The sequence below is a fragment of the Pleurodeles waltl genome, chromosome 2_2 (assembly GCF_031143425.1).
Source record: "Pleurodeles waltl isolate 20211129_DDA chromosome 2_2, aPleWal1.hap1.20221129, whole genome shotgun sequence".
NCBI classification, from domain to species: domain Eukaryota; kingdom Metazoa; phylum Chordata; class Amphibia; order Caudata; family Salamandridae; genus Pleurodeles; species Pleurodeles waltl.
The window spans coordinates 45,480,013-45,496,697 of NC_090439.1; positions in this window are offsets into that span (position 1 = coordinate 45,480,013).

Sequence of the window (16,685 nt, forward strand, 5' to 3'; positions counted from 1 at the left end):
AAAAACCACCTAGCGCCACCAAAAGACTGTCGCCATGGCTACCAGTCATCTGCCATATTATGACAAAAGATGGATTTCTGCCAAAAGAATGGCAGAAATCCGACTGTGTCCATACCGGCAGATGGAGGTAAGATGGAGCAGCTACCACCAGCAGCTCTACGGCAGTAGACCGCCGCCAGACGTATTATGATAAATAATACCGCCTGGTGGTGTTCTGCTGGCGGGCACTGCTGGCATTAGCAGCGCCCTGTCCCGTCTCCTGCTGGAGGATTACCTGGATCCAGGTAAGTTGGGTCTCCGACAGGGTAGGAGGGTGGTGGTGTTGTGTGTATGTGGGGGGGGTGAATGTATGTGTGTGAAGGGGGCGTGGGGTGGTGGGAGGGGTAACTGGAGATGTAGGGGGATGGTGGGAGTAACTGGAGAGGTGGTGGGAAACCCCTATCAGTGACAGGCAAGGAATTCCTTGACACTGATATGGCCTACCGCCATGTTTTTCGTGGCATTAGGAACGCCACGGAAACCATGGCAGTAGACAGGGTCATAATCCTGCAGGTGGAACAGTGGCGGCCGCCAGGCTGGAGATGGATATCTCCAGCCTGGCAGCCGAAATGGTGCATTGGCCAATGTCATCATGTGGCCGTAAGTACCGTCACCCTGTTGGCGGTACTTACTGCCACATTATTGCCGACTGCCAGGGTCTTAATGATGCCCTAAGTGTAACATGATTATTATTTTATTTGCATCCAGATCTTTGTCACCATCTAATCAAAAATATTCCATATAGAGAAGGAAGCAGTGGCCTGTGCTTGGGCCTTAGTGCATTTGCATGTAAAGTGGTCACTATCCAGTGTAATCATAAGCCTTTGATCAAGTTACTTACATCCGAAGAGAGTGTGACTGCTTCTGCCAGAATTGCAACTTTGTCCATGAGAATGAAAGATTATATGTATTGCATATTGTGTGTTCTAGGTAAAAATAATGTAGCTGCTGATTGTTTGTCAAGGATGCCATGTCCCCTAGAAAAATGTGAAAATGATCCATGGAATGAATTCAAGATTGCCTTGATACATGATTCTGGTAAACCAGCTGTTAAGAAAGAGTATTGGGAGGAGGAACAAAAGAATAATGCAGTGCTGCTTTTAATTTTAAAGAATATTTTGGAAGGATGGCCAAAGAAAGATTTGTCATCTGAGTTGTGTAGACCTTTTTGATAGATTAGATCAGAACTATTTCTATGTAATTTTTGGAAGATCATTCCCCTACACAGACTGCATGAGGCAATTTTGGAACTTTGGCATGAGTTGTCAAATAACTATTCTGGTGGCCTGGAATTGATAAGGTGGTGGAAAGGTTTGACAGGACTTGTAAAATCTGTTCCTCTGCTGACAAGGCACTGTGCACATTAAGACCACCTTGGGAATGTGTGGCAGTGGATTTGTTGGGTCCCATAGGAGATTTGCAAGAATATGTGATTGTAATATTGGATATTTTTGCTAAATGTCCACTTGTAGAGGTAGTGGATGAGGCTGATACTGCAATGGTTCTAGAATTTTTAGATAATACATTCTGGTCAGAGGGGATTTCAACAGTTTTATTAAGTGATAATGGTGAACAATTATTTTCTAATGCAGCTGATAGCGCGCCTGGTCCTTAGTAAGTAAACTTACAGGGGGACGTGTAAAGGTCGATTAACCTTTTGAATCGCATGGAGTATCCTAGTCATGCAGTGACTACTGAAATCAACAACTAACATCAATAATTAAGGAAAACACTCTATGAAACCACAATACTAAACCATATTAATCAAAAATAACCACTACTCAAGAAAAGGTTTAACAAGTTTTACTCCCTATTGCTTACAATTCTAAGTCATATGTTAGTTCAAACTTTATTCAGATCAACTCTTTATTAAATCAGTAGTTAAAGAACATTGGCGGTCAATCTGACCGCGGTGGGCGGCAGTCGCCGCCCGCCATGCGGTCACCGCCAAATGGCCGCTCCGCGGTCAGGAGACCGCGGATGCCATTCTGGCTTTCCCGCTGGGCCGGCGGGCGACCGCCAAAAGGCCGCCCGCCGGCCCACCGGGAAAGCCCCTGCAACATAGAAGCCGGCTCCGAATGGGGCCCTGTTAGGGGGCCCCTGCACTGCCCATGCCAGTGGCATGGGCAGTGCAGGGGCCCCCAGGGGCCCCACAACACCCGTTCCCGCCATCCTGGTTCTGGCGGTATTCACCGCCAGAAACAGGCTGGCGGGAAGGGGGTCGGAATCCCCATGGCGGCGCTGCAAGCAGCGCCGCCATGGAGGATTCCCTGGGCCAGGGGAAAACCAGCGGGAATCCGCCGGTTCCCCTTTTCTGACCGCGGCTTTACCGCTGCGGTCAGAATGGCCCTGGAAGCACCGCCAGCCTGTTGGACATGGACCGCCAGGGTCGGAATGACCCCCATTATCTCTTAAAGAAAACATATGCAACAATGCAACACCATAAGCTATGAATATCAGCATTAATAATGTAATTCAGCAATTAAGTTTGTCAGTCATTTGTCACAGTCAACGTCACCCCTAACCGCCTACCTAACCAAGATTAGCATTAGCATGTGGGTCTTCATGAGAAAACAATTTAGAGAAAAACATTAATTTGTAAAAATCTACCTAAGAGAGAATTTCTATATAAAAGCACAGTTGGTACCTAAAATACAAGGCACAAAATTAGTCAGTCACATTTTCATAGCTACCTATCCAGGATGGATCAGCAACAAGTCAGTCTTCATCCCCAGGTCATCACAGGTCAGCTACGGATTAGGCTCACAGGGTATAAATCAGATTATCAGCACTGCGGACAGCATCTCCTGAAGTCATCAACTTTCTCCTCACAGTTCTGATTCCGCTCCCCTTGTCATTACTTTTTATTAGGGTCTCCCAGTCCGTCCCACTAAGTGCTAATTGGTCAGTCTTGTCGGAAGTTATGACTCTAACATATAGTTTTTATTTACCAAATCTATATTTCTACATGGGCTTCAAGCCCCCTACATTTGATTGGTCCTTCTTGTGATGAGAACATCATGCAGCTCTTCGGGTAAAGAAATTGTTGCATACATAGTTTTCAGTCAGTGCCTCCATTGTTCAAGTCCTGGGAAATTACATTTAGCCTACACTACACATAATTGTATCAAATTGTCTTCATCATCTCCTGTCTGCTGGTACATTGTAGAATGTTCCAGCAGAGCCGACTGAACTCTGGACAGTTCAAGGTCCTTTCTCCCGGTTACCAGTCCTCGCAAGGTTTTTCAAAGTCTCCATGTTTGAGCAAGCAGGGCCCAGTGAAACCAGGCCTTTGGTCAAGCTAATTTAATAACATGGATTGACATAAAACATAGGTTATACATCAAGTTATGATATATTAATAGGTTTTATATAAGTCTTCTCATTATTGAACATCTATTAATACATATGGTATCCACTCCACGTGGGCACATTTTTTATTATTCATGTTATTTTCTAATATTAATTTCTCTACAAGTTTTTCTCAATAATAATCATACATTAATCATTAGTAAATGTCCTTAATTAACATATCCGCTCCTTCAGTCCCTCCTCTGATGACTAAATATGTCATCACACCTTTCTTGTCAACACCTTACAAATTTATCTCAGATGTATTTTGTCTTCTTCTCGAATTTTCTCTATAAATTTGTCTCCTAGATGATTTTTCCCTCCTCTGATCATTTTTACCCTTCCTTAATTTTACCTTTTGCCATAATTTGCATGTACCTCATAAACTCAATATGGAAACAATCACAATTAATATTCCCTGGACTATTTTTCCATAATACCCCATTCCAAATTTGACTAAACCAATTTTCCACAGAGGCAAATCCATTTCCAACTGTCTCCCAAACTCCCGGTTCCTTCAATTCTTTCAAATCCTTGCTTGAATTAGTTAAATTAGTAAGTAAGTCTCTTATCTTTTTCTTACTTTCAGATATGAATGAACAACAATGTCTAGCATTAATCATTTTACAGACTCCACCATCTTTCTCTAAAATTATGTCTAAAGCAAGCCTATTTTTAAGCGTCATAGCTCTATCCGCAGCCAATTCAGTATTGAACAGGAGTATTGCCCCTGTTAAGTTTGTCAGCATATTGTCCACAATAGTAGACAATTTTCGTATCTTGTTTACATGCAAAAAAACTCCTACAGAAGGAATTATTGCCCATAAAATATCTCCCACAATTGCAGAAGTGGTTTCCCTCCTCTGTCGCACTCAGTCACTTTTGATATTTTCTTTAAATCATCAGATAAATCTTAGGAAAAACTATCCCTAAATAGCATGTCCCATGCCATTCTCTAGGAAGACGGTAAAAAGCATTAAGTCCACAAATGTAGTAAATCCCACGAATCACAGAGTACGCACCATTCAACATAAAAGTCCATTTACTCTGAAACAAAAACACATGCCTACATTCACTCATTCCCATAAATAAAGTGTCAGTGCATGGTTTTGGCCTATATATACAAAGCTTCCCCACATGTAACGCATCTAAAGCTAACCTCCCTTGTGTTTTAATGGCAGTATAAGCATAATCATTTTTATAGGTTCTTTTCTGTAGCCCTTTTTCTAATTTCTCTTTTAATGCTTTTCTTCTATCATCAGTATGCTCTATAAAGCTCTTTTCCAACCGAGTTAGTAAGCAGGTCAAATTATTATGGTGAACATAAGCAGTTCCAAAAGTTAGTGTTGGCTCAAAGAATCCTCTGATACTATATCATGCTCCTTAGCTATTTTGCTCAAATATCTAATGATGGGTACAAAAGAAAACACCAGATCATGATTGGAGTAAAAATACTGTATATACTCTTGATTATAGAATCTGATTAGTAGCAAAGTGCAAGTTATGCTGTATGTTGGTGGCAGACTATGATACGTAACCCCTTCTTCCACAGAGGTAGGAATGTGCGTACACACAAGACAATTCTTTGCATCCGTCGTTTCCACATACTCTCTCAACAACCGATAGAAAATATTAGAAGAAAGCTCTCCTCGTGCATTAGTATAATCATGCAAATATTTTTCATCCAGCTTAAACCTCTCTAAAGCAGTTAGTGGAGCAGTCTCATGAACAGGGGCAAATACGACTTAAAAATAGTGTTATTACTATTATCTTGTCTTTGACCTGTGACCTGCTGAGTAAGCATCACCTGTTGGTGCTCCTTCGGGGCTTGAGGTATCTGCATTTGCTGTCTAGGTACCATTGAACCTGCCGCTGTACTGGCAGTAATGAAGCAAATTGGGCACGCGGCACCTGCATTTGCTGCACTGGTTGGAAATTCTGTCCTTGATTCTGAGCATTAGGAACAAATCCCTTCATTTTCGGGACTTTCATAGTTTGAAATGTACTGACGTCACTTTGCTGAACCACACCATCCTGCACCATCAACAGACACTCCCGCTTCCAGTGTCACACCTTTCCGCACAAATGACACGGTAACATCCTTTTCATACCTTGCATGTCATTCTGAACAACCACAGTTTCCAAATCCAGACCGCGCATCATATCCATTCCACGCGCTCTAGCCCTCACTTGAGGTTGAAACATAGCAGCTCTCTGTTGAGCCGGCATAGGGGGTACTAAAGCTCCCTGCGCTCCTGTTTGAGCTGCTTTAATTTGCATCACCATCGCCTTTTCTTTTAATTTCTTTTGTTTTAACACAAGCTCGTCACTATAGTATTTTGCATTTTGCAACACCTCATCAATTGGTTTTCCCTGCCAGCAAATCAAATGATTCTTAATCATCTGTCCCACCTCTGGTCTTAGACCTTCGACAAATCTGAACACAAAATGCAACATGTCTTTCTGCTTTATTGCTTCTTTCCCACTGTACTCTTTGAATGCTTTCAACAATCTCTCATAATAAGTGTGTGTTGATTCTTTAGACTCTTGGACAGTTCTGTTAATCCGCTGCCAATCAATGTTTTTAGGAGAAATCCTTGTCTTCAGAAACTTGATCACCTTATAATAATTTTTCATTACCTTGGGTAAAGGCGCCTCTGTTACCTTATCCCTTTATGGTTCACTTGTTGGCCAGTATACTGCTCTCTTGCACTCAACCCACAAGTCTGCTGGTACCACTATTTCCAATAATGTACTCAAGTCTTCCCACAAACATTTGGAAAGTTTCACAAATCTTTCTGTCTGTTGATACTACTCGACTGGCTTCTCTCTCAATTTTGGATAATCATTTGTGAATGACCATATATCACTCCTGTGCCACGGGACATGAACAAACTGTCCTCCTGGAATTTCTCTCATTGGAAGCATCTTAGCCGATTCCCCTTTATCAGCACCTTCCGCCCCTTCTTGGGAATCCCGCTTTCGTTTAACTTTTTTCTTTGTCCATCTACCTTCCCACTTCTCTAATGCTCCCCAAACCTGGGCACTCTGAAATAGTTCTCTCAAGTGTGCTTTCATTCCGGCTGATCTCATGTGTTTGAAATCCTTTGCTTCAAAATCTAATCTGTAGCTGAGTTTCAAATGATTCGTCTTCTCAATGTCAATGTCATGTTTTTCTGCAAATTCTGCTAGCTTCTGATGTATTTGACTTACTTCTCTTGTAATCTTTGGGCATACATACCTCAGCTCTTCTTCTGTGTAAGATTCTAGTCTGTTCACACCTATTGTTCCCTCGACCAATTCAGTGGCTTCTATGTTCAGTCTAACACGATTTATCTGATCTTCGCCCTTGGATGCATTCTGAGGAGTGTTTAAAATATCCAACTATTCACTCAACTGCTGAGATGATAGTCCCTGCAATGAAATGTTATTTGCATTCAGCACTGGTAGTTGTGGTACCACTGCACCTGAAGTTTGCGGTGTCAGAAGTCTCAAACTCTGACTCGCATTCGGGCCATTCACCGCATCTGGAAGTGCTACAAGTGGACTAAGATCCATTAGCAGTCTAGATCCATTGAAAGTTTGTCCTGCAGACGACATTAGCTGTGCAGGATCACTCACCCCCCTCCTTACGGGCTCTGTCATACTTCATTCTGCTCTCCTGTATCTACTTCTTTTGAGCAAATAAGGGTACAGCTGGACCAACAGTAATTGGTAGCGATATTGCATCTGGAGCTGCCCTAGCACTTGCACCTTGCGGAAATGTTACCTCCATTGCCTGCTTTCATCACTGGTGTGAGATTTGACTGTATTTCTGTCAGTGGCATAAACTTCGGTAGACTCTGTGCTTGAGCTGAAGGCAACAACATTGGGGTCAGATCTGTCTGAATCAGCATTGGTTTGGGGAGCACCTGTGGTTTTAAATTAACTTGCACCATTCCTTCAACCACAAACGCTGTGCTACACCTTGCTCCTCCATCACAATATAAGATGGAGTATTTTCCAGTGGGGTCTGCTCCCCCACTGACACCTTAATGTAAGTATCAACCTTCATCGCAATCCTAAATACCTTGAAAAACTTCATTTTGTCTATTCTGTTTACTTTTGATTCAATAATGAAATGACTTTTACTCCCAAGATTCCCTTCACCTGCTTACTCAACCAATTGCCTCTCACGGATGGCTGCCAATCCGGTCACGGCTCTCCTTCACTAACCAACCTATCCCAGCGCGGCACACTCTGACGTCACACTCACACACAGCGGCTGACAAAGTCTTGCGGCTCGTCTTCCTTAACTCGATTCACCCATCTAATGCAAATTATTGTAAGCACTTACCAAAAACCCAATAACTAAAACAAACCTGCTGGTTTACTACAGGAAGGGACACAATCACTTCAGAGACCTTACGGATTTTCAATAATGGCTCCTTTGGCTCATATAGTTTTTCTCTTTCCCAGTCCCCCACATTCGCAAGCAAAATTTGACCCGTAAATTTTACTCTCAACTGATCAATGGGACTGTTCTGGTGCATATAGAACTCGCCAAATCTCAGTCCGAATTTTTTCTCTCACCCAATTAACATACTCACTGACTTGTTGACCACGCCTGATCAACCTACTAAACCAGAGAGATTACAACATATAACAAAGTGTCTCCTACACTTGTCAATATACTCCGGAGTCTTAGACCATTCAGGGTCCGTACATCACCAACAACCACGTGGACAATTTTTTAGCACAAAGCACCATAAACATGTGAAGTTTGACGACTTCCCTACTCTCATAGTATGGAGTGCGTACACTCCTACCAACCTCAATTTGAGGTCTGAGACTCCCTACTATACCTTACATACTTCACAATGCACCTGTGATTTGCTTAAGCCTGTGCAAGCACAACCTACCACTCTCACACTATCTCAAAAAGTCACAGAGAAAATATCCAACTTTACTAACAGGATCCAGGATCCGGGAATGTCATTGCTGGGCTAATGGGACATCATCTTTACTACAATTGCCATTTCAGAAAAATAAAATTCTAATCTCATAAAATACAAACAACTAATTCTAACATAAACTAGTACCATAACCAATAATCACAACATAACCAGTTATCCAAGGAAACTAGCCATCAAGCTTCCACCAAAAACTGACAGCGCGCCTGGTCCTTAGTAAGTAAACTTACAAGGGGCCGTGTATAAGTCGATGAACCTTTTGAATCGCATGGAGTATCCTAGTCATGCAGTGACTATTGAAATCAACAACTAACATCAATAATTAAAGAAAACACTCTATGAAACCACAATACTAAACCATATTAATAAAAAATAACCACTACTCAAGAAAAGGGTTAGCAAGTTTTATTCCCTATTGCGTACAATTCTAAGTCAGATGTTAGTTCAAACTTTATTCAGATCAACTTCTTTTTATTAATTCATTAGTTAAAGAACATTGGGCCACATGTAGCAAGCTTTTTACACATCGCAAACAGCAAATGTTGCTGTTTGTGATGTGCAAAAAGCACATCGCAATGCAGAAACTCTGTTTTGCAATTCGGTAACTTGGTTACCGGATCGCAAAACAGGTTTGCGACTTGCAATTAGGAAGGGGTGTTCCCTTCCTAATTGCGAGTCACACTGCAATGTAGGATTGGTTTGTGACTGTGAACGCATTTTGCCCCCATTTCAAATGGGTGGTAACCCACTCGCAAAAGGGAAGGGGTCCCCAAGGGACCCTTCCCCAATGTGAATGGCACTAAAAACATTTTTTCAGAGCAGGCAGTGGTCTTATGGACCACTGCCTGCTCTGAAAAAATGAAATGAAAATGTTTCATTTTTCATTTTTGTAATGCATCTCATTTTCCTTTAAGGAAAACGGGTTGCATTACAAAAAAAAAAACTGCTTTATTGAAAAGCAGTCACAGACATGGTGGTATGCTGTCTGCAGCAGGCCACCATCCCTGTGAGGGCCACCATTCGCAAGGGGGTCGCAAATTGCGACCCACCTCATGATTATTCACGAGGTGGGCATTTGCGACCCCCTTGCAAATCGTAGATGGCGTCAGGGATACCATCCAACATTTGGATTTGCAACTCGCAAATTGCGAGTCGCTCTGACTCGCAATTTGCGGGTCGCAAATCTGAAAGTTGCTACATGTGGTCTATTATCTCTTAAAGAAAACATGTGCAACAATGCAACACCATAAGCTATGAATATCAGCATTAATAATGTAATTCAGCAATTAAGTTTGTCAGTCATTTGTCACCGTCAACATCACCCCTAACTGCCTACCTAATCAAGATTAGCATTATCATGTGGGTCTTCATGCGAAAACAATTTAGAGAAAAACATTAATTTGAAAAATCTACCTAAGAGAGAATTTCTATAAAACAGCGCAATTGGTACCTAGGAGAAAAGGCACAAAATTAGTCAGTCACATTTTCATAGCTACCTATCCAGGATGGATCAGCAACAAGTCAGTCTTTGTCCCCAGGTCATCAGTGGTCAGCTACGGATTAGGCTAACAGGGTATGAGCCCGATCCGATTATCAGCACTTTGGATGGCGTCTCCTGACGTCATCAACTTTCTCCTCTCAGTCCTGAATCCGCTCTCCTTGTCATTACTTTTTATTAGGGTCTCTCAGTCCATCCCACTATTTGCTAATTGGTCAGTCTCGTCGGAAGTTATGACTCTAACATATAGTTTTTATTTACCAAATCTCTATTTCTGTATGGGCTTCAAGCCCCCTACATTTGATTGGTCCTTCTTGTGATGAGAACATCATGCAGCTCTTCGGGTAAAGAAATTGTTGCATACATAGTTTTCAGTCAGTGCCTCCATTGTTCAAGTCCTGGGAAATTACATTTAGCCTACACTACACATAATTGTATCAAATTGTCTTCATCATCTCCTGTCTGCTGGTACATTGTAGAATGTTCCAGCAGAGCCGACTGAACTCTGGACAGTTCAAGGTCCTTTCTCCCGGTTACCAGTCCTCGCAAGGTTTTTCGAAGTCTCCATGTTATGAGCAAGCAGGGCCCAGCGAAACCAGGCCTTTGGTTGAGCTAATTTAAGAACATGGATTAACATAAAACATAGGTTATACATCAAGTTATGATATATTAATATGTTTTATATAAGTCTCCTCTTTATTGAACATCTGTTAATACACATGGGGACCACTCCCCGTGGGCAAATTTTTGATTATTCATGTTATTTTCCAATATTAATTTCTCTACAGGTTTTTCTCAATAATAATCACACATTAATCATTATCAAATGTCCTTAATTAACATATCTGCTCCTTTACAGCCAAGACATATTTTGAATGGTTGGTGTGAAACATAATGCCACATCCCTGTACAATCCCAGCTGGAATAGCACAGTAGAAAGATTTTACAGAGTAATCAAAGGAGTTATTCAAAGGGCAATGAGGAAGCGGTGTGACTGGTGCACTGCTGTACGGAAGACTGTATTGTCATATAGGGTGACAGTAAATGATACCACAGGTCCAAGTCCTTCAGTAGCAATGAGAAAACAGAAACTTACATGTAAATTCAGTCCTGCATGGCTGATTGATTGTGTGATTGAACAGTGGTCTCCTGACTTGGTAAAAGAAAAATTGGAGAAAACACAAGAATAAAACAAGGTCCTGATTTAAAAAAAGGTGTGTTGCACCCAGCGCAGCGCTATGTTTTTTTCACCTCTTAACACCCCACTAACTCCACCATGTGTGCGCTGTATCTAAGATACAGGGCACCATGGTGCTAGTTAGGGAATTAGCGTCAACATTTTTGATGCTAGTTCAGGGCTTTGCAGGATTAGTGTCAAAATTGTTGATGCTAATCCTGCAAAGCCCATTGAGGCCCATTATGAATAATGGTGTGCCTCTTTTTTATTCCTGCTCTGAGCAGGTGTTAAAAGTGCCCAAAAATAGCACAAAGAAGTCTCTTAGATTTCTTTGTGCCATTTTTTCACCCCCCTTAACGTGGGAATGCCCCCTTTGCATACATTATGCATGGCACCTGCATGATGTAGCCGAAGGGTTACAAAATGGTGCAATGCATGTATTGTGCTACCTTGTATATTTGGCACAGTGATTTAGGCCTTGTTGGGCCACATTAGCGTTGAAAGAAATGACGCTAATGTGGCACAAGGAGGGGCTAGGGGCTCTTAAATGTTTGCCCAAGTCTTACTACTATAAAACACATGGAGTTAAACCAGTTCAGAAAAAAGTGGGTGATTGGGTGCGAGTAAAAAACCTTACCAATTGATGAATGGTGAAAGTCAGTTTTTTGAACCAGAACAAGTGATAACAATTTTACAGAATGTGGTGGGACTGCAAAGTGTTAAAGTATGGAACCTCAAATGCGTGGCAGTGTGCTCCAAAGGACAGATGGAAAAATACAAGGAACAAAACAACAAGGTAGTGGTGAGTGGTAGGGGAGGTTCCATTGGCTAGAAGACATGGTGGAATTTGCAAGTGGACAGTCAACCTCTGCAGCGAATGAGAGTGATGATGCTCCTAGCACATCTGCTGATGTTCCTAAGGTTATGGTACATCTTGAAAGTGGAAGTCTACATATGAAATAAATGAGAGTGATGAAGTACTTGCAGTAAAATGAGAGTGGTGGTTTCCCTATCACATCTGTTGCTCCCTCTTTTGTGGTCCCTGAGGAATGCATTAATGTAAGTGAAGAGTTGAATGGTGAAAGGAGGAACAAAACCTTTGTGGGGTGGTTGAAATATTGTGTTGTACTGCTGACAGTCAAGATTCTGGGTAATTAATGAAATCATTTTATATATTAAGCATTAGTACCTTCTTTTATTATCCTCCCTTTCAGTTCCTTCCTTCCTATTTAGCCTTTTCCTTTTTTTCCTTTTCTGTTCTTTCCTTTTCCTTCTTTCTTTTCGGAATGGGATTGTTCTTCTTGGTTCCTCCTTATATTATTGTATAGGTTCATAGATATATTTTACACTGGTTACCGTTCACAATTTTTTATCATTATTAAAGGGGGGAGATGTGTTATGTTGTTTAATAAATGTATTTTGTATGACATAGTAAGTTCCAATCTATGTATTGTGTATAACATAGTAAGGTTCCACTGTCCTGCATTCTGCTGAAGGACCGTTTTCTGCGGCAGAGGAGCAAGGCAGACCTGTTTCCTGTATCTGCGTAACTTGTGCTATTAAAGAAGTAATTATCACACTCCTGCCTCTTGTATAATCATTGTGGAAACACACCCTGCATCTTCCTTTTGGCCCTCTGAGATGGGAAGTTAGTAAAAAGTCTTGGATTACTCATTGATGAGGATCTCTCTCTGAAACTGTAACTTGGCTTGTGATATCCTCCTGCTTCTTCCAACTCCTTAGAATCAAGAAGATAAAAAATATCTTACTGCTGATGCCTTGATCCAAGTCATAATTGCATTGGTTATAACAAGAATTGACCACGCCAATTCTATTTACTTTGGCCTTCCCAACTATCTTACTCGTAGGGTCCAGTAGATTCAAAACAAGCAACTCAACTAATATTCCAACTCCCAATACACTGCCAGACACATTTCTTAGGTGACAAAAGATCTTCACTGGCTCCCTGTTGCCCAGAGATCTGTATTCAAAACATGTGGAATAGTATTTAAATCCCCTTACATGGAAAGTCCAGCTTCTAATAAATCCTGCATCCAAAATTAATGCCCACTCAGAAATCTTGGATCGATCCATCTACACTACTTAGTGATCTCTCAATTCAATATGCAAAGAAAAGATGGAGCCACATTTTCAGTCATTGCCCATCCCATTTGGAGCTCCCGGCCCTTGGAACTTAGAATGAATCAATCAATCAATCAATCAGTCATTTTTAGAGCATGCTACTCACCCACTAGGGTCTCAAGGTGCTGTGGGGGGGGGGGTGCTACTGCTTGAACAGCCAGGCCTTGAGGCATTTCCTGAAAGTCAGCAGGTCCTGGGTCTGTCGTAGGTGGACGGGGAGGGAGTTCCAGGTCTTGGCGGCGAGGTGGGAGAACAATCTGCTGCCGGCTGTAGTTCAGTGAATGCGGGGAATGGTGGCGAGGGCGAGGTTGGCGGAGCGTAATTGAGGGTTGGGAGTGTAGAAGGTGATTCGCTCATTGAGGTAAGCTGGGCCAGCGTTGTGGAGTGCTTTGTGAGCGTGGGTGAGGAGCTTGAAGGTGATCCTCTTGTTGACGGAGAGCCAGTGTAGACCTCTCAGGTGGGCTGAGATGTGCTTGCAGGGTGGGATGTCAAGGATGAGGCGTGCGGAGGCGTTCTGTATACGTTGCAGTTTTTTCTGGAGCTTGGCTGTGGTTCCCGCGTAGAGAGCGTTGCCATAGGCCAGTCTGCTGCTGACGAGGGTATGGGTGACCGTCCTTCTGGTTTTTGTGGGGATCCACCTGAAGATCTTGCGGAGCATGCAGAGGGTGTTGAAGCAGGAAGATGAGACGGCGTTGACTTGCTGGGTCATGGTGAGCGATAAATCTAGGATATATCCTTGGTTGCATGCATGGTTGGTGGGCGTCGGTGCAGTTCCTAGGGTGGCCAGCCACCAGAGTCGTCCCATGCAGAGAGGTTGGAGCTGAGGATGAGGATCTCCATCTTGTCTGAGTTTAGTTTCAGGCGGCTGCTCTCCATCCAGTTGTCGATGGCCTTCATTCCGTCGTGGAGGTTGGTTTTGGCGGTAGCAGGGTCTTTGATGAGTGAGAGGATCAGCTGGGTGTCATCGGCGTAGGAGATGATGTTGAGGTTGTGGGATCGGACGATGTTGGCGAGCAGTGCCATGTAGATGTTGAAGAGGGTCGGGCTGAGTGGGGATCCTTGGGGAAAACAACTAATTAGAAATACTGCTAATTATGGGAAATTCAGACAGATGTTGAAGACCTGGCTCTTCAAGCATTCCTATTAATAGTATCCTGAGCTGTGTTGCGTCAGTTAACTCAGCGCCAGAAAACCATTTGGTGCATCTGCGCTGTATGAATTATAGTAAGGTAAGTAACATAGCTGGTTCTGTTGTGGGATGCCATTTTCCCTGCTGGAAAATGCTTCATGCCAAAGAAAGTCATCTGTGTTGACTGTTAGGCTATGATATTATCTAAAATTATCTGTCATGCATGGCGTGTTCCATTTTTTTACTGGAAAAACGTGGCCTTAAAACTTCCAGTATATTTTCCTCTCCCTATTTCCAGGAGCGGCTCGCGTGGCTGGGTGGGGAGTCTGAGGGTGCACGGGAAAAAAATAAACAAATAATAATAATTTTTAACAAAATTACCTCTGCTCACTCGCCACGCACCGCTCCTCTCCTGTCGCTGCTGCAGGCACAGGCTCCCAGCCTGACCTGCACCAATCTTGACGCTTTCAAAGCAGAGTCAGAATTGGCTGGGAGCGCCCAGCCAGGGCGCTCCCAGGTAGACTGGGAGCCTGTGCAGGCTCTCTCCACCCAGAGCCTACAGTGCATTTGTGTTTGGCCAGCCCGAGACGGCTGGCCAAACACGCATGCGCTCTGAAGAAAGTGCACAGAGCACTCCACTTGCCTCGTCACTCCCAATGCCCCTCCCCTTTTACACGGAAAGGATAATAAACAGAGTAAAAGGATTTGCAGCCGTTGCTGCTGGCTAGGAGGGCCTATTTCTGGGCCTAAAAGAGTTTGTGATTGGAACTGCTAACGCGTCCCTTTATGTTAATTTATTACACATCAGGACTCGTTTTAGGCCAATGAATCTTTTGACCCAGTAGAGAGACACCTTAGGACGAGATAGCTTATCAATATGTCAATCAATACATCAATAATGTCATCAATATTTAACATAACAATACATTTAATTTTAGTCAAAGTCATTAATCAATTCAAGACGCTACCATGACCTCTCTGTCATGAATAACCACACCAGTTTAGTAGAATTGTATAGGTTTTATTCCCTATTTAGTTACAATGCAAGAGCAGATGTGTTAATCTCAAAACCAAGAAACATAATAGCATAGTCACAATATGGCAAGTTTGATAGGACTTCATTAGAGCAAGAATCACAAACATCAGAACATAACACAGTGTAAACATAGATCAAGGTTAGAAGAGTGTCAATAACGCGTCAGTTCAACAAAACATAGTCTCGGTCGTTTGTCTATTTGCGTCAGTTTGGTGAACACCTGTCCTAACCATTGATTAGCATCCGCATGTTGGGCTTAATGCAAAACAATTTAGAACACAAATTTGGAAAACATCTAACTATGGTCTCTGTAAAAAGTAAGCAGGTGGTACCTAGAAAGGAAAAGCAAACAGACAAATTACAATTGCATTGTCATAATTACCCTCGAAGGATTAGGTCAGCGCACAGGTTCAGTCTTCATCTTCAGGACATCAGTCAAATCACCATCAGTCAGAACTCCGGGGCAAAAGGGCACTTCCCTCATAAGGAGGTAAAGTGTAACATGGACAAATCTAAGGGCAAGGATGGTTTTAAGTAACCCACCAAGTCACCAAACAGAGTGACAGAGTTTCTGGATAAAAATAATAGCATTCCCTAACCACCTAAATGACTCCCCGTGACATGGGTTTTTATCCCTTTTCCGTTGTGCATTCCCCAAACATTTTATTGGACACTTGTTATACCCCACTATCTTTAGCCTATCAGAAAACACATTAGGTAACCCAACTCTTCATCCCATATTATTTTACAAGTCTTTGATTGGGCTTCATAATTGACATCTTCAGAGGTGGCACATCCGGTATGATTTCATCCTTCTGTAATTCCTTGCACATATTTTGTTCAGCAGTTCCATTGTCTTCATCGGTTTGAATGACCTTGTACATAGCATTATTCTACACTGTTTCAATTTACTTTTAACATTTATTCTGCAAAGACTGTGAGAACGGATCGAACATGGTTACATTCATCTTCTAATTTGAAGAAAAAGAACACGCAGGGTCATGTCCCTTTGTGAGTCAGCATACTGAAAAATAGAAAAATGCATTTAATATGAGAGCCAGGCAGCTAAGCTTCCGCTCATGCTAACTTAAGGCCTATGAGGATTTCAGCACAGATTCAATAACGCGATTATTAGTATAAACTTATTTAAACATAATATAAACATTTTGGTCATTATTATTAGTCTACGTATACATTGGTGGTCACTCCCCGTGGTCACAATTCAAGTGCACGTTTAAGCAAAATTACTATCATTATAGTTTCTATGCAGCATTATCACACATTGATTCATAAACACTTCATGTTAATATAGATTATATAAGCTACGCTCTCTCAGTCCCTCCTCTGATGACGTTCGTCAT